This window comes from Chaetodon auriga, chromosome 15, assembly GCF_051107435.1.
Source record: "Chaetodon auriga isolate fChaAug3 chromosome 15, fChaAug3.hap1, whole genome shotgun sequence".
Classification (NCBI taxonomy): Eukaryota; Metazoa; Chordata; class Actinopteri; order Chaetodontiformes; family Chaetodontidae; genus Chaetodon; species Chaetodon auriga.
Genome location: NC_135088.1, coordinates 8272809 through 8291781, shown reverse-complemented (window position 1 = coordinate 8291781; position 18973 = coordinate 8272809). Strand labels below are relative to the sequence as shown.

Sequence of the window (18973 nt, the reverse complement as noted above, 5' to 3'; positions counted from 1 at the left end):
TTATCACAGTTCCCTCACAGCGAGGGAGACATAATTTGGCTCATCTAGGTTTCCTCTCACTGTTTGTGGGTAATTTAGCACCATCAATCCACTATCATCCAGATTATGTATGAGTCTCTGCTCACTGCTATGTCTTTGATGGACCGATGATCTGTCAAAGATTTATTTATCCAACAATAATGTGTCTGTTTCATTGTTTTTCATGACCAACCGTTAGTTCACAGTTGTTGTACACAAAATAACACTAATGTCTCCCCGCCTTTAAATTTGCAAGTCCAATCAGGGATCTGAGTGCTTGAACTGCCTTCTCAGAAAACACAACACTGTCAAACCCACTGAATTGTAAAATTCAAATGTTCTTGTGATTTACAAGCAAGCACAAGTAGAAATGTAAATTAGTAATTCATGGGACTTCTGGGATACTTAATACCCACCACCAGTAGCAAGATTCATTTGGATTGACTAATTGGTAGTCTTACTCACTGTTACATGATGCACATGGCATTGCATCTTTATGATCACGACTCATTTGACATTCTCATCTTTTCTCACATCGTCAGTCACAGCTATTAGGATTACAGCAGCCAAATAAACATTCTGCGGAAACTTATGCCAGTAAAGTCAAGTACAACAAAGATCAGGACACTGTGTACAACAGCTTCTGCCATTTAAACAAACTTTCGCTGCACTTTTTGAAAGCCTCTTGTTGCTGTACACATTTATATCTTAGCTTAAACAAAAGCATAAGATCATGACAGTCTTTGTGGTTACAGTGGCATTATCAGTGAAGTTTACTGAGGAAATAAATATACTTTGAAGGAAGCAGCTATGTAACTGCTTGCTATATAAATCCAGGGCTGTTGAAATTTTGGGGCCTTGAGGAAAAGGATTAACAACAGCTCTGACACAGACCCACTCTGTACCCTCTGATTTATTCAGGGTCTCCCCCCCCCGAATGTCTCCCATCCATGTATGCAAATCTTTTGTCAGTATTTGCTGTTAGATTATAAGTTGGAGATATGATTCTCATTCACGTGTCATCTTCAAAATGTCATAGAATGAAAGGAAGAATAAATAAATAGGGACATCCTGAGGTGACAAGTTCATTACTGATAATTGTAGCTGAGTTTTGCTCTGCTGCAGGTGATCACAACAGATTGAGCTGAACTCACATGGCTGAGAGTGTGTGGTGATGCTGATGGCTACTGTGGGGAGTGATGGAGTGAGCTAACTCTGCATGCAGCTCAGAAACCACTCTGAATACTGAATATCAATGACTTGTAGGTGACCGAGGTTCTGCGCAAAGTATACACCAATGCCTCGCTCAGAGGAGCAAATGGTAATTTTCATGCAGTAGTAATGGAAATGCTGATGGTTATGATTGCACTGCAGCGCTGCAAAACACTACTTTGCGAGAACAAATACCCTAACGACCCTCAGAGCTACAATGAAACATCTGTCTGGCACTTCACATCTAACAGCACAACTAAAGATAAAAATTCTGAGATCAGTGCACATCATAAGATAAGACGCCGATTCTGATGTTTAAAGTTAGTGCCATGCCTTATTATCTGCAACACAGACGTCTCTTCTCTCATCAGGAAGAGTGGATGATGTTAACAGTTCGGCTCCCAACAGGTTGTTGCCATCATTTCAGTAAAAAAGTGACAAGTGCTTTTCCAAAGTGACTGGTACGCAGCGAAATCATCACTGTTAATTAAACTCAGAGTGTAAAAAGTAAACGCTGAGCCAGTGGTTATGTAAGTCCACATCCATCACAGTTAATTTAACAGTTTTTAGATGGTTCTGAAAAGCCGCCCCAGAGCCATATCCGCTCGCTGACTAAATAAACAACAAAACAAATGACTGTCACTACAAGATCAACACATATTAATGCCAGAAAATTGGATGTACTTTGTAGTGCAAATTTTTATTATGAAATAAAGAGACTTTCTCAAACCCAAACTTTAAGCTGATGGCAAGACTGGAGTCCTTTAATCTTGGCTCCTCATCCCTGAAAATACTGAATAAGGAGTTTTCAGTTGTATTTGCATTATTGGAGATGCATTAATGCATTCTAGAGACAGATCATTTTCATATCACAGCCTTTCCTTCTGGTACTTCTGTGCTACCATTAGCAACATTTACTCATATACTGACATATAATTATATGCATGCCTGTGCAAACATTTAAGGATTCACAGTAACATGTTTTTATATTTAAAAAAAGAGATCTCAAAAAATGTTTTCTTTGCTTCAATTAAACAAATCAGTCTGTTATACATTTGGTTTGTCAAATAAATCCCGTGTATGCCCACAGATTCTGTTACTGAGAGTCAATTCAGACCAAGAATTTGAGCAAATGTTTACATGTGATCGCAACAGATCAGCCACTGCAGCTCATTGCTGATACAGGAAGAAACAGGACACATTCATTCAAGTAAATTCACAAAACTACACAATGTCCTCTTTCCAAATAAGCCAAAGTTAGATACTTTTTACTTAAGGGAAGAATTAAGGCCAATACATTTCAAAAAGATTCATAAATTCAGGACACTAAGTTTTTAATAGCTTACTTTGTGATTAGTTGAGCCATTTAGAACTCAATCTATTGAAAAATCTAAATATTATTAATGAGGTTTGGGTGGAAATTCTTCTCCAGCTTTCTGAACATCTTCACTAGTTTTCCCAGATTCCTTCAGCCTTTAGGGGGCAGTGTTGCTTCATACCTCATGCTGGAGACTTTTTGAAGGCGCTTACAACTAGTTTATGGAGGAGGGAATGACTGAGCTGAAGGAGGAGAGGCAGGGAAGTGTAGGAGTTTGGAGAAAGAAGAAGTATTGGGAAGAGAGCGAGAGAAGCAGGACGGGTGCAGATGCAAACAAAGGGTGGGCGGACAACAGAGGAAGAGTGCTGAGTGTGAAAGGCTGCTCAGTTGCCACCTTTAGGGCATGATGGTGACAAACATAAGTGTGACGCAGTGATGAGAACGTTAAATTATGATGTGTTTGGTTAGCATGACTCCTCTCCTTTTCCTCCAATGAAGATGAGCATCATGACACCGCTCAAAACAAGCTTAAACTGCATCCTTGCTCCATGTATAAAAGCAGAGATGACCATGGGTTTTAAATGGGACAAGCAGAGCGGGGAAGCAGAGTTGAGTGAAGGATCTTTTGGTTTGGTACATAAAAATAGCTCTCTGTTTATGGGGGCTAAATATACAGCAAAGTGTGGCAGTCACACTTAACCGCGCTGAATGCATTTCCTTCAAACCTCCCATTGCCCAATCCCTCCCTTCCTCATCCCTCATTTTGTTCCTTCCCCTCTGCTCCTCGTCTCTTTCCCTCGTCACAGTCTCTTCCTCCTTCTCTGCTGTCTCTCCAGGTAGATGAGGTCCTTGATCAAGTGGAGGCATTTATGTCAGCATCATGCTGTGCGGTTGATGTGGAATCTAGCTACTCAGAGAAATTTAATCACACCAAACAAACTGAATGGCAGAGGCATCCTTAAAGCGCTTTGTTTTCAGAACTAGGTCAAGGGGGATGCATTGAGAATAATTCAGAGGCGAGTTCTCAGTATCCCGCATATGTAGAGTATTAATTCAGTACTGTAAGTTAATAGAACTTAAAAAGGATCAAAACAACTAAGTAGGCAAGCCGAGAAGAAAGCAAGTTACTACAGTGTAAGTAAGTAAATCCTAATATCAAAACAGCCCACAGAGCTGCAGCTAATCTTCTGTTTTGTAGCCGGAGGCAGAATGATGTCCAGACACATCCTCTGGACAAGATGTTTGACTGTCGCGGGGCCCCAGTCCCAAAGAGTGAGCGACTGGCTCACATTTCCACTTTGCCATAATCTGACCTACTTTTCTCGGTAATCACATGAATGTAACAGCAGGGAATGGTGGGAAAATGGCATAAGAACAGTATCATCATGGTAGCATCTGTCTTTGCAAGGCCTGGCTGAAATCTATATCACGTATTTCTCTATATTGACTCATATTATGATATGGCTCCTGTAGACACTCTCATTTGATAATGGTTAGAATAACATCACAAATGAGTAACAACTGTGAACTGAAACCATGTTTTCTCAGTCAGCTTCTTATTATGAGTGATGGGCTCTTACGTAAACCCAAAAGTTTCTAGTTTGAACAGTTGTGGTTGTTTCACATGAGAGATTTCTGTCTCTGCTACTTTATCTGTGCTCACCTGTTTGAGGTGGAGCAGGTTGAGCTGGAAAAAGATGAGGTCTGTGCAACAATCAGGATTTAACAGTATTTGAATGAGCGTTTTGATGAAGCAGATTAGCAGAGCCAGTATTGTGGCTCCAGGGATGGCAGTGTGTCGGTCCATCTGCTCCTTTGATCTGTTCTGAAACATCTCACTAACTGCTGAAAACTGATGAACTGCTGTGAACTTTGGGGAATTTTGCCATAAACGGTCCCCATCTAGTGTCATTATCTGGTCATCACTCTCATTACATGCTAAAGTGGTTTCCGTAGTGTAGTGGTTATCATGTTCGCCTCACACGTGAAAGGTCCCTAGTTCGAAACCGGGCGGAAACAGTTTGTTTTGGGTGGCGCGGTGGCAACACTGTCGCCTCACAGCAAGAAGGTTCCGGGTTCAATTCTCGCTGTGGGCACTGGGGGTGTGTCCTGTGTGGAGTTTGCATGTTCTCCCCGTGTTCACCTGGGGTATCCTCCATAAAAAAATATACCCCCACTAAAAACATGCAAGAAGATCACCACCTGACCAATGGTGACACAAGGAACTGGGTCCCCGGGCGCCAGTTGGATGGCAGCCCACCGCTCCTGGTCTGCCGCGGAGGAAGGACGACCAGGATGGGTTAAAGGTGGAAGGCAAATTTCACCAGTGCATGGCGTGTGTGGGCATGATATGGGCATGTATCTGTTTGACAAATAAAGGGGATTGTCCCTCTGATTCTTCTAAAAATCTGCATGTTAACATATCCATTGTGACTATTAACAATCTGATTAGCATTTAGCTTAAGCACAGCTTCACCGAACCTCTAGCACTCTTGTCGAGTGTTAAACCCTTAATAAATAACACCATTTCCCTCCTAAATTTAACATTAATTGTTGCTTTGTTAGTCGAGACTGTTGATTGGTATAGCAAAATATTTAACATTTGAAACCATGTTTTCAGGGTGTTCAGCGCAGTGAACTGCATTACAGCAGACTAAAATCTTCTCACAGGCTTAGTCTGGTGTGTCTGCTCCAGTCATCAGTGATTCACTTTTCCACATTTTCAGTGTTACAAATGTGTGAATGGGTCATATATATTGCATGAGTCAACAAGATTTTACATTACATTAGCTCCATGGTATCACCATTAGGAATAACAAAAATATTCTTGCATATTCAGGACGATGTGCCTCGCAGAGTCAGCATGCAGGATGGATCGCAGGTTACGTGTGGAGATGGAGAAATTCATGCAGATCGTGACCTTTCTGTTTTGAAAGCTCCCAGGTTGCTCTAATGCAGGAGAATGAAGACATTTTGGATCCATCTCGCTGCAGTAATGACTTGTCTGCCAGAACAACAATACAAACAAGCAAAGCAACATGATTGGAAGCAAAGGAGGCCTGTAGATCACATGGTGGTTTTAAACATCTGTCTATATGCATCCTTATGGAAATGAACCAAAATCTAATTTGCGCCAAATATACGCAGCACCTATGCGGCAACAATCCTGAAAAATCCAATATAATGACATCCCACAGATCAGAATGTTTTTCACCAGAGAAGAAACTTTAAATAGGGCCTCCTGAAAGCACCCTGTGCAGCATTCAGGCGACTGTAATGAAGCCAATCACTTTTAATTTAGCTTCCCTGCGTCAGCTCTGTGATGGTATAATTGGGTTACATAATTAAAACTAGCAGGAAAACAAACCACAGCACTTCTATCAGTGTCTTGCAGGAGGATGAGGAGCAAAGAGCTGTTGCTGGGGGTCTGATTAGGTTGGTTCTGCGACCACAGGGGGAGAAAGTGTATCTGCGCACTGACAGCTCTCAGGCTACGCTGAGCCGGAACTAACAGGTGAAATGGTGAAAGGTGGAGAGGGGGGAAAAAAAGAGAGGAAAGGAAATGCAGAGAGCCGAGAAAAAAGGAGAACTGAGGAAAGGAAAGAGGAGCAGATGAGATGAATGAAAAGAGGGAGAAATGAAGGGAGACAAAGATGAGATGGGATGAGAAGAAAAGGAGAGCAAAGCAAAGGAGAGGAAATTACTCCCTGTCGCTGTAATTGGCATGAAATGTTACCTGCAAAAGTAAATGTTTGAGCTTGAAAGGTCACCATCAGGTTCTAGATGGCGAAATTAATAAGTCTACTCATTTGACTCTCTTTCACTATCTTTTTATTAACTGCATGTTGAGCCTCCCAAGATTCCAGATGCAATTTCTCAATGTATGTTTTCAAGTGTAATCTGAACCATCAGCTAAAAAGCACGTTCACAAAGAACTCAGGGCCAGAAATGTTCTTATTTTTTCTTTTAGTCATAAGAGCATGACACTCCAAACGAGACATCTCTGAAATCAGTGTACTCATTAGTGAAAAGATGAGCACTGGTTGAGGAAGAAGAAAGGGTTGATGAAATAGAATGCAAGGTCTTCATTAAGCGCAGTGACAGCAACCTGCTTTCGATCTGCAGGGAGCTGCAGCTCAGGGACGGCCTGTGCTCTGAGGCTACGACATGTAGCAGAATTTGCTTTGAAGCTCGTCGAGCGGCGGACTTACAGCGGTGTTGGGCAAACTTTCACCAGCTTATCGGGGGGAAGAGAGAGAAAGAGAGCAATCAGTCGTCACCCTGACTCTGCAGCAGGAAGCAGCCAATCAGAGTCCAATCAAAATCTCTTCGCTCTCAGGATATCAAAAATAACTTACAGTAATTCACAAGTACAGGCTGCTGAGATTCATTTCATCATCATTTCTTCAGCTTTGCTGGGAAGGCAAAAAAAGTTAGTTCAAAAGTCACGACTAACGGGGTGTTTGAACTTTTCAGTTTTAGCACTGATCAGTTATGTTGGTCAGCGTACAGTAAAACAGCAGGTCTGTGGCTGCAGTGCTGCAGGTGCAAACATTTCTTTAGCATGTAGGAGATGTAAAAATGATGCATTAAGATGACACCATGCACGCGAGTCAACACCAAACTTAAAAATCTGATCAGCAGGCAGCGTGCTAATAGATCATACCTCATGTGTTCAGCCTCATAAGCCTGACAGCGGTTGTCTCTATGTGGCACATAATGAAACTCCCTTAACAATATCAATTGAATTGGCTTACACATTAACCTTTCTTTGTTATTGTGTGATATAATTACGGTGAAAAAATCAGTACGGCCTGTCGACATAATGAAGATTATAGATATTTCTGTAGGTCACACGGTGTGCATGTTATCTTGGCTTCAGTGGATGGTTGTTTATGTGATTAACATCCTAACAGGACTGTTTGCGTGCTCGTATTTTGGTCAGGTAATTTGTTGATACATGGCTAAATGATTCATTATTGTTATATAGGAATGGTGACATGAAAAAAATCAAATATATGTCAATTGATCATCATTAATGTTAATTTTTTTTTTTAGTTCAAGCAACAAAAAAGAGGGTCTTTGAGTAGGTCTTTGTGTAGTTGTGCTTGATGCTAGAATAAGTTGCACAATCACAGTAGTTGCCAGAAAAGTCACAGTGAGATATTTCCTCATATCCCTCAGCTGCAGGACATGTAATAAGTGGTTAATAACACGTAATGCTGTCAGTGTTGTTTCTCCCAAACGTCTTATTTATACAGACTGTTTTATTTCTTCCACCACAGAGGCCTGATACATTAATTATTTGGCAGTAATTTATCCATCTGAGCAGTCCAGTATGTTAGCTCCGAAAACAAAGAGAATATTTCAAAGTCCAAATCTGTTTGGTCTTACAGCTTTCTACACAACTGCTTGTTTACTTTGTCTCTCTGCCAAAGCGGGCAGGAAACATTCAGTTGATGTGGGTGAGCTGCTCGCCTGAAACAAATTTCTAATCTCCATTCCTCCGTGCGCTTTAATGACTTCTTGTCCATGTTGGCTTTAAAATTGAGATCAAAAGTTCATCTTTGACCAACAGTGGTTGACAGAGAAATACCACCACTACTCTTACGCTGCAACCGACTGTGCAAACGTGATGTTCAATACACTGATAACATATTTCGCTGTGAGCTCAGCCTGTGGGTTTGTGAGTCAGCAGTAACAGCTTGGCAGATTGCATGTGTGTGACTGTGTCCGTGTACCTATGAATTGAGGGTGTGCATGTCTATGTATACGGTGTATGTTTCACTGTACATGTCTAAGTGCTGGTGTGTGTTGCTCGTGAATCAAAAGACCACGACTGGTTGCGCGCTGTGGCAAATGGAGTCTATTAAAACCAGCGTCAGGTTTACACCTGTCAGGGAGGACTTTAGACTGATAATCTGCTTACAGACACCAGCGTGAAAAGAGAGGGTGGGTGCTCGGAGACAGGGAGGAAGAACAATATTTCAGACCGATCAAAGGGAGGAAAGATTTAGATACCGCAAGAGAGACGGGAAGGAGAGAGAGAGACAGACATGACGGGGATAAAAGACACCTGGGGAAGCGCCGGCACCTGAGCAGAATCCAGTCTGTCAATAGCTCCCAAAGCTAATTTCAGGCATTGAATTCTTTGTGTTTAGTTATCTCACACTGGCAAGACAGAAATGATACGAGCATAAGAACATGCGAGTGTAAGGCTGTGTTAGTGTTTGCTTCCCCACTGCTGATCTACTAAATGATAATGTACTGCATATGTCTGTGTGAGTGTACGTGCATGCATGCGTGTGTGCGCATTAGTATATGTCTGGTCTGCACACCTTCCTCTCAGCTGCTGTCAGGCCTCATTATTGACAGACAGGGAACAAGAGTTAGTTACTGATGTGCTGCCCGCTGTTGTCCCGGCCTGTATGTTCAGGATTGGAGCAGCATGCCATTAAGCTAGCCCTGGAGGGGGAGACTTGTGCTTCAGCTCGACTCCTGCTAACACCATGACTGATTTACACGAACTTCCATGTAGCCATTAGCGCCGTGGTGTAGCCTGTGTTGGATCTAGCGTGTGACTGGATGTGTGTGTTTGTGTGTGTGTGTGTGTGTGTGTGTGTGTGTCGCCGACTCAAAATGTTCACTTAGCATCATTCATCTTGATGAGGATCACCAGTTAAATTCTGGCAGTTATGTTGTCTATCTATTTTCCTGTGACAGCAGACAGTTATGCGTCTCTCCTTCAATGATAAACCGGCTTTCAACCCGGGAATATATTACAACATAGCTGCTACTGCTAACCCTCTGGGCAGGCATGGTGAAAAATAAAGCAGTCGTTTTTAAATACGAATAGAGAAAGCCTCATTTTCATTGGTCAATATTAGACACAGCCGATTCAAAAATCAGATCACAGCAACAATGACAACAACAATGCTTTGACTTGCACACTCATTTAGTTTGCTGGTATTGACTCTAGTCTTTCTTCATTAGCATTTAAGTTCCAATTTGAGCGTTTCTTACTTTACTTTTATGAAATGTCCTGTTTAAGCAGAACTCTGGTTTTGGTACAGATCAAGAATTCATTTAGAAGCTGTGTGATGTTTCATCAACACAGTCTCTCAAAAATTACTAGTTTGAAACAGCAAATATATTTGGAAAGAAATGTAATCCAGACCCAGCTTGTGTCTGTTTTTTAATCTGTGTAATGTATTTGTAAAGTCACAAAATGCTCAAACTGAACATATTTACAAAACTCTTACTCACTGAGAATTTGATTAACCTACAATATTTGCTTGTGGCAAACAGCATAATTAAGCTTTTCTTTGTCATGTTTAGTCGATCTTTCCCAAACCTTAAGTGCTTTTGCAGCCTAAACCTAAACACACACGCGACACGGGACATGAATCCCAGTCTCTAGAGTGCATGCCAGCCTTCCACCCTGACCAGCTCCCTATTCGATTTCTGTGTGTTAAAGGAAAAAGAAGAACATTGCCAGTGAGATCAAAGAGCATATAAATGGGATTTTTACAGACAGGGTTGGCTTCACTGATAACTCACTGTAGGGATATGCAACATGCATGCTCTGCTGTGTCGCTCCCATTTAACCCCTTCCCTTTGTGTTCATCCACAGTAGTAACCGAAGAGAAAAAAGAGCCTCTCATCTTTCACATGCCTTGCCATCACTGTTCACTGCAGCAGCTTCTGAACCTCGTCCTTCGTCTGACATTGTCAGAAGTGAATCGGCAAACAAACTGTTAATCACTGTCACTCTAATCTGTCAAGCAGCCACTTTCTAGACCATTAGCTGGGAACACTATGAGCAGACTCGACATGGATCAAAACACAACATGTTCACGCTGTGTTTAATTTTAGTAATTTGATTACGACACATGTTTACATGCTCTTCAATGCAGATTTATGCACATTCATTCAAGGGTTTGACTGGATGACGTGTTCTTTTGAACCCTTCCTGGAGAAGCTCCTTGCTGTTATTTTAGCACCTGTAGTAGTCGTCCAAATTGAACAACAAAGGACACTGCTGGTCTGTGCCCCCCAGAGCGCCACACGTAAGCGTTATCTGATTCAATGCCACTATCATCAGAACGACATCTGAGTTTCAAACAAACCATTTTCTGATCTGAATATGCAACACATAAGGTTTGATTAGGCATGAAAACAAATTGGTTCGTTTTAGGGAAAGATCGTGTTTGGGTTAAAATAACCTGCTTGGTGAAGTTTACGGAAACATTATTACTACTTTGTGGTGGTTAGTGCACTTTTTTTGGTTAAAATTTTGAAATTATTTGGACATTTCTGAAAATAACTCAAGAATTCATGTTAATTATGGCAGAATTTCACAGAAATGTCTTATAGGATAAAATGATGACGACATTGCATCCAAAAGGTCAAAGATCAACTTCACTGTGACATCAAAATGTTCTGCGAAAACTCTTTTCTGGCCATTATTCAACACATTAACTCAGGAGCAGAGTGGAAGATTGTGACCTTATTTAACATTTAGGCAGATGCTGAGTTGCTGACATTAATCTTCAAACTGTGCTGATTGTTTAGATCTTCTGTGCTGCCGGGTTGAAGATGTGTGTGAAGCCTTCACGTTTTACAGTTTGTAGCTTCTTTGCAGCAACATCCGTACTTGAAGCATTGTAGTCCACCGCAAGCTCATTGGTTCTGCTGATATTGAGCCTCAGGTGATGTGATGAAGCTCTCCATCAGTCCTCTCTCCTCCTCCATAAAAATAGCCTATAGGTGAAGACAGCAAGTTTCTCACTGGAAACTATTCACTGGAATCACACACAGAAAGACTGATTGACACTATAGCTGCAGACAGAAGCATGTAGAAAGACAAATGCAATGTGTGTGTAGACATGGAAACATATGCATATTATTTTATACATCTGTGCATACAAACACATACTGCATGAAGTGTATTTGTCTTCATATGTAGTAATTACACATTGATTGCTTTGCATCTCCCTGTGTATGCGAGAATGAGACAAAGACATATGCAGTCCTCCTAGGGGAGGGAGGAAGCGCCCCAGAATATATACAGTGACCCGTTCTCCTTTTCCGTCTGCCCCATCTCCTCCTCTCCTCCCCCAACAATGCCACACCCGCTGGGGAATCCAGTAATGAATACAATCACTGCAGCAGCCTCAAAATCCTGTTTGAGGGGATGATTTTCTTCATGGTTCAGTAGAAAGATGTCTTGAGAGTCGCTACGAAAAGGGAAGTGTGAAGTCTTCCAAGTCAGTGTTAATGTGGGCACTTGGGTCTCAGAGCCAGTGGCACTGCGTAGAGTGGGCTCCCCGGAGAGTGTGGCATTGACAGTACCCAGAGCACTGTGAAGAAGAAACACAGAGACTTTTCATCGCGCCGATGTATAAGACAAGGTTGAGTGTCTTTGGCCACAGGGGATAAAATAAAGATAGTTTACAGCAGTGTATTGCATTCGAACGGGCCTCTTTGGGCTCTAGGAACATTCCAGATTCAGAAGAGATGACGAACGTGTCGTCGAAGCCGTAATTAACTGCATTAACACGCTTCATCTTTTGGGCACACTAGCGTTTAAGCAGATCTTTTGAGTCAGAAGCTTGCTTTTACAGGATCAATATCCAGTACAAACATGATGCGTTGGCAGACGGCACACTTCGTTTCGCTCCAGTTTCTGAGAAGTGGTTTTTAAAAGTTGGACATAAAAAGTTTTTCTGCCTTGGTGAAAGCTCAGCATAGCGGAAAAAAATTGACCCAAGTTACGGTTAAGACTGTAATGTGAAAAAAAGCTGAAAGGTGGAAATGTTATAACCTGGAGCTAAAGTGTGTGTGCGTGTGTGTGTGCACACGTGTGTGTATCGCAGGTCCCCTGGTACAGTGCTTCAAGGCTAAAACGTCAATTACTTGTGATGAAAAGAAGGCAGGAGGAGGGGAAACCCAAGACAAAATGCAGAGCTAAGGTGAAACGCGGTCAGGTGGAATCTGTCGTGGTGCTGCCCCGAGGCCTGGATCTGTACAAGATGTTTCTCCAATAACTCTCCCCATCAGCAGAACGAGTGGAGGAGTTTGGCCTGAAGTGCTGTCCCTCCCTCCAGTGGCATGGGAGTTCTCTGAGTGTGTGTGTGTGTGTCTGTGTGTGTCTGTGTGTGTGTGTGTATGTGTGGGCGTAATTCTGCAGTCACACAGAAGCAGAATGTTTGGGCTTTGGGAGACACACAGGGTCACTGTGTTCATATTCGGCTGTGTGTTTGTGTGTGCGTACATTGTTGTGTGTGTGCAGTGTCAGAACAGTGTGTGTGTTTTGTGTGTATTTGCCTGCAGGTAGGTGCGTGTGTGTGTGTGTGTGTGTGTGTGTGTGTGGAGTTATACAGGGACACTGTGTACAGTTTCCTGTCTTAATCTGCCCAGTGTCTACAGTATAGGTTAACTGCATCAGTGAAATGTAATTAACTCTTTTCTCTTGCTTTAATTAATTAATTGTTAAAAAACAAAACAAAAAAACTGCATTTTTTTAAATTGAAAATGCATAAATAGTTTTTGTCATTTGTTTAAGGAGTTATTAAACCTAAATAATTTGTCTTGTAACAATTTAGTTTTAGTTAAGAGCGACTTTTAGGGCCTAGAAACTATTAATAATGTAAAAAATGATTGTAAACAATTGTTATAAAGATAAAAATTAAGGGTGAGAGAAGAAAAAAAAAAAAAACTTTTTCCTTCTTCCTCATCCCATTACTTATCATGTGACCCCTCAGACACTTGTGTGGTTTGGGAAACACTGCAAAGTCAAAGCTTAAAATGCTGTTGCACCTAAACCCCAGCCTGCAGCATCACTCTCAGAGCAAGTTTGTGTGTCTGTGCATGCATAAGTGATCTGCCTATACTCGTGTTTGGGCCTCTGTCTCTGCAGTGACGCAGGGCTGCAAACTTTCTGTCAGGTGCTTTATCAGCAAACCTCTTCCTCACCTCCTGTCCGCTCTGCCAAGTGTGATAATTTCTCCGCACAAGTGACTCTGGATATAATTATAGATAGCCATTGGCATATATAGCCAACAAAATGCTCCTGAGAGGGTGCAGGGGAGGGTGGCGGAATTAAACGACTGCATTGGTGGAAACAAAAAGCACAAATCTTTCATTACTGCTTGAAGTCTCCTTCTTGTTTATCCGAAGAAGACGCCCAGAGGATTGTTTGCTTGAGGCGAGTTTGGTCATTGAGATGCACAGGGATTATAAACACAGTGGGATTCACCATGCAGCATAATACTGTACTGTCCAAAATGTTGTTTTGGAAAAGTCACTGACTCAAAACTGAAAAGGGCTTATTTGACTCAATGAATTGTTTGCCTTTTCTAAGTCACTGCATGTAAGCATGGCATTATTCTTTTAAAAAACAAACTTATACTCACCTTCGCCTCAATGGCAAATATCACAAAACCTCTGCACAGAAAACCAAAACTATGTTATTTTTATTGTAATCTGTGTGAACAGATCCTTGAACAATTACAGACAATACAAGAAGAGACTGATTGTGCAGGTAAAACTGCTCTGAAGTGAAAAAAATCCCCAGTGCTGTGCATGGAATGAAGTACGGTGTGAGAGTTTTAACGTGACAGAGGACAGGCTTGCGTTTGTGTGTTTGTTTGCGAGATGAGACATGACAGGACGGGCGTGTGGAGATATTTCTTTTTTGATTTGATCAGCTGAGGAAAAACCTCAAAGAGCTTGTTTCATCAGATAGATGACGAGCTCCAGCTTCACTCGGGATTCACTCCGCTGTTCACCCCTTCGTGCCTTGAAAACTCAGAAGATATACGAGAGCTGCGGCTTATCTTGGCCATGAATTTTCACTTCAGTGGATATATCCATTATGATAGCTATTTTCAGTGCTGTGAGATTGAATGTATGCACTGGTAGCCACGCTTCTAAACCCATATTGCGCATGGATGGTCTGTTCCGCCGGCCACAATGGCGACCATTAGAATCTTTACCCGCGCAAGGGTGATGACCTATATTAGACTAGTGGAAACATGTTTCAGAGTTCACAAGGAGATGAACATGTGGTGAATTTTCAATGAGACAAGCAGCCTTTGTGGGGCTCATTTCTCGGCTGCCGATGATGTAGAGCCTCATTCTTAAAAACATTGCATATTAATGTTTCTGTTAGCAGAGTTTGGAACATTTCAAGCCATCCAGGGCATTTTTAAACATCAAGTTAACATTGTCAGATAATGAAGCAAAACTACCAGAAGCGATTGGCACCTTGATTAAGCTTTTGTGTTTCGTACGCTGACAGAGATCAACATCAGCAGCCTGTTGGGAGCAATCCTAAGCTTTTAGGAAAGGAAGCCAGATCTGCAGTGATTTGCTGATTAAGTCGATCAACAGAAAATTAATCTGTATCTGTTTTGATAATCACTTCATTGCTTGAGTGATTTTTATTCAGGCAGACATGGCTACACATGTGACGGACATGCTAATGACAAGACAATAATTGGAAGGTTAATGAAAAATAATTGGCATTTGTTGGCCAAATAAATTGATTTCTTGCACATTTCTGTTTGTTGTAGACTGTCGTTTCAAAGTGTTCATGATATACAGTCGCGTGAAAAGAACATCCATCTTAAAAGTGCAGGTAATGGAGTGTGTTTGCGTGTGGGTGTGCGTTTCTGCAATATGTGCGAGCCATATGGTGACATTTCTATTAGTCATTATTCACACTGACTTCATGCAAGCCCTGCAGTACCAAGCCACTTCGTGCGCTGTGGCATCGCCATACAAAATTTATGAATGGCTCACACCATTCAGACACCAGAACGGAGTGTGATTCATTCACTGCTGAGCAACACTCGCACACATTCGCATAGTGTACATGTTTTCTTTTAAGGTCCTCCTGATGGATTTTTTCCTACTCGAAACAGATGCAAATAAGGTGGATGGAGAACACAACATGGAGCCATACTGTGTTGCTGGAAAGCCTCAGTCACACAGAGAGAAGTTAACATTTTACACAAGATGAATTGCTGTGATCTCTGTGAGAAGTCAGCTTCTTAAATAGGCAATTATTCATTCAGAGCATCACACCCATTCTATCTCACTCAATATATTGATTTTTTAAATAAATTTGGTCAGTGTCCATATCCTCCGAAGCACTGCAGCCCATATGCTGCAAATTGCAATGCCTTAAAGAGGGGGTTTATTCCAATATTTGTGAGAAATTGGTTTGACAGCTGCATGTCTGTGAAATATTATTAATTTTTTCCACTTTTATCCAAAGTCATTTGTTTTTCAGAGCTTCGCTCAACCTCACCAGCCTTTGCCCACTCCCAAGACATTCAAATCAGCTTGTTTGAGTGACAAGAGTAGTATTAGCTTCATGTTTCACTTAAAGCGGAACTCCTTCAATTTTACACATCAAGACCAGTTTACTCGCCATACAGAATATTTTCCAGCCTCTGTAAACTGCTGTATGATGTCCTCTTTGGCTCTGGAGGATAGCTTTGGTTTCAGGTAAGCGGTTCTGTTTTGGATCCCAGATGGCAGAGTACCCACACATGTCAAGCTCCAGTGTTAACAAATCTCTAATCAAACCTTTTATCTGTCCTCACTCTATGTCGAAAACATTTCGGCAGCAGGCGTCAAATTTCTGGCCGGTGCTGATTGCTGCATTTGGCAGTTGAGATGACAAACATCGCCTGCAGGTAATCATATCAACTGTAGTTAATAAAGTCTAATTCCACAACAGCACAATACTGTGTCATTAGCGTAAGCTAATCATTTGCAATGTTCCGAAATAGGACCTCCAGTATCTGGAACAAGTACATAGCTCATAAAAAATAAGTTATACAAGTCCCAACGTGGCATACATCTTTAATCAGCATTTGATATCTTCTCATGTTGAAGTCATTAATAACAGTTTCTGTCTGTACGGTGCACAAAAGATGACTGGAGATCTTTGAGTCACATGCAAATGTTGAAAGCTGAACTTAATTAGATTTGATAAGAAATGCGAATGGATCTGAATTTAGTACAATGCTGCTTGAGGGACTTTCTGAGGTCTGAGAAGAAAAACCCTTGCAGTGCCACCAGTGCCTTTGGTTGCATTATGGGAGATATGTGACTTTGAACAGTAGGCATTAAAAGTCAGGAGATCTCGAACCCCTGCTGTGCTGATTTCTACTATTTTCTTTATCCGTCTCTTAGAAACCGACTTTATAAAAGTGTAATATGAGTTTCTGGAGTATATTAAAAGATATTCCCTCTTCAACTGTCATTGCTTCGACAAATCTTCAAGAAGGATGTTGCACAAGGAAAGGTGAATGCTTCAAAACTGCCCATCGTCAATATTTGAAGGAAGTGACTTAAACTGTTCTTGGTGTGCATATTGTCCTATTAAGCTACAAAATGGTCTGTCTGACACATGGAGCCACATTGTTCATGATGTAGAACATACTCATACAGACAGTCAGCAGTAACAATGAACTGATTTAAGAAACACAGGACACACAATTAAAGCTAAACGCCTGCCACTAAACACACATTAACTACAGTCACTGGGATCAAAAATGAGTGTCAAGAAGCCTCCAGTTCAAACTGAAATCTATAGCTTCCCCCCAGCTAATTACAGAGAGAACAAAGCCCAGTGTTCGGCCATAATCCTCGGCCGTAATGACCGGATCTATTTAGCGATTCAGGTCTCCTAAAACCGCTTCGGCTCCGAGCACAAAGAGAGTCCACTTTATCGATGCGGCCATTGTGCCGTTATCAGTTCTTTCAGAAGAGGGGAGCGTGAGAGAGGCGGAGGGAGACGGAGATTGAAGGAGTCAAGATGACTAGTGCTATATCATATAATGAAGCATTTTATCTGTATGTTACGAAATTGTCCGTCGCTCTATTCAATTTCCTTGAAGTGTTAGTAGCACATTCATTGCAAAGAGCGGTTTGATGGAATGTCATACACAAATATACAGAGGTGTTGTGAACATCAGCTACTCCCGCTGATATTGCTGATGTGATTGTGATCAAATATCGCTGCCACGGTGCCCGTTTGGGTGAGAGAAAATGGAAAGCAATATTGTATTAGAGAGATGATAACATCATTGTATTGACAAGAGTATTTTTCCAATATTAATACACAGTATATCATGATATGATAAATGTCTGCTATATCACATTTAAACTGATCCAATTCAGGCTGTTTTGCGTTAGATTAGATGGGCGGTGGGTGATATGGACAAACTCTTACACAGTTTATGCAATTTATAAAGGATGCAAACATCTTAAAGCCTCCTGTTTTAATGAAATATTGTAGTCTTACTTAATGATTTGTAACATGGTCTAATATGAGCCCACATACGTATATTTACAGGATATCAGAGTCAGAATCAGAAGCAGCTTTATTGAAAGTCTAAACAGTGCATTCAAAGTACCTGCATAGGAAAAAAGACATTGATAATAAACACCATATACAAAGAATGATGAAGCAATAAACAATAAATCCAATGAAATGCACAGTGACAGTGATGAATGTGCATGTTAAAAACTGTGCATTAATGGATGAAAAATGGCCAGTTGGTAGATGTTTCAGTGTCAGTGGGTTAGCGACACTGTATGACTCGCTAACTGCTCATCAGGGTGGCGGCTTGTGGGAAGAAACTGGTTTCGTGCATTCAGTGATCTGTAGCGCCTACTAGAGGGGAGAAGTTGGAGCAGATTGTGTCCAGGATGTGAGGGCTCTGCAGTGATGCTTCCTGTCCATTTCCTCAGTCTGATGCCGTGTAAGAAAGTACCAGAGAGCGCAGCACCAATACAGTATTTATGTTTATACAATTAACCATTGACATATTTAAAAGACTTTAAGATTCCACTGAAAGTCAACACTATTGTATCCTGCAGCCTTTTGATGTATGTGCAATCTGCTGTTCCCTCGCATAAATATGAGGTCATGTTGTTTTGTATGTTTATGCCAGGAGGAACAAGGTTGTTGTACATGATGTGAGTAAGAGATGCAGTGATGTCAGATACTTGTATTTTTGCTAACGTTGTTGGACACAATGATTATATGATTGACACTTATGCTGATTAGATTTACGCGTGAGATCAGAGGTGTAGTGTTAGCGCTTGATTCTGACAGCTTGGTGAACGTCTAAGTGTTTAAGTCATTTAAAATCATGTTTTAGCTGCACTTAGTATAACCGCTTGTTAGTTTGGATTCCTTGATTCTTGATGAATATCTTCTGCCTAGAGATGATCTTTAATGGCCCCAAATGCTGAGGATTTTAACAACCCATCCAGAACTAATCTTCCTCCAAACTTTTACCACTGACTCTATACATGTCTAGTGAAATTTAGGGCATTTGACTCACAAAACGCAGCTGCTCATCTGAAAGAGCAATCCCCATGATGCTCCATTTATTA

The 18973-nt window shown here is 41.4% G+C and overlaps 1 non-coding gene across 1 annotated transcript; it reads left to right on the top strand.

Moving 5' to 3' along the window:
* The first annotated feature begins 4494 nt into the window (after positions 1–4494).
* Positions 4495–4567, top strand: trnav-cac (transfer RNA valine (anticodon CAC)). The gene has a single exon. It is a non-coding gene; the product is annotated as a tRNA-Val (tRNA).
* Positions 4568–18973: the final 14406 nt, after the last annotated feature.